Here is a 648-nt window from a genome sequence, read left to right as displayed (position 1 = left end):
GAAATGTCAGACATTATTCAAAGTACACTGGAAATGAACATATAGGCAGCTGAGGAGGAATGTGAAAAAGTGACACAAATCTAAACATGATAGCGCATGTAATATCCAGTATCAGTACGGTATGTGAAAAAAACATTACACTGTTTCTCTTGCTATATTCCTCTCACACTCGTCTTTTCTGTCTCACCTGAGCTAAAGGTCCTGGGAACAACACACTTACTCCTGCAGTGAGTGACAGCTCATGGCCCCAAGGCAGCCAGCTCCGCCTCCAGGTGAGGTCTGACCATCTCAAGTTTCCATCTTAACCCTCTCATTCTTCTCCTGTCTACACCTCATCTCTCTCATTTTCTCGTAATGCACCTTAAGGCTCACTGAGCCACCTTACAACAACACTGCACATAAAGTAGACACAAGTTTTGTAAACATTTCACAAAGACACAAGTGTACATGATTAGTATGCAAAAAACGTGCACAATTATAGAATTACATAAGTACACAAGACACACTGACTGAAACGCATTCACACGTTTACACAAAATCAAAAACACAGAAACAGAAATACAGCAACAGAAAAATAAGCCTAAAATGACATCCCTAACCAGCCCGGCACAGGGTGAAAAGGTGTGTGTGTGTGTGTGTGTGTGTGTG

The sequence above is a fragment of the Etheostoma spectabile genome, chromosome 17, assembly GCF_008692095.1.
Source record: "Etheostoma spectabile isolate EspeVRDwgs_2016 chromosome 17, UIUC_Espe_1.0, whole genome shotgun sequence".
NCBI lineage: Eukaryota > Metazoa > Chordata > Actinopteri > Perciformes > Percidae > Etheostoma > Etheostoma spectabile.
This window is presented reverse-complemented; position numbering follows the sequence as displayed.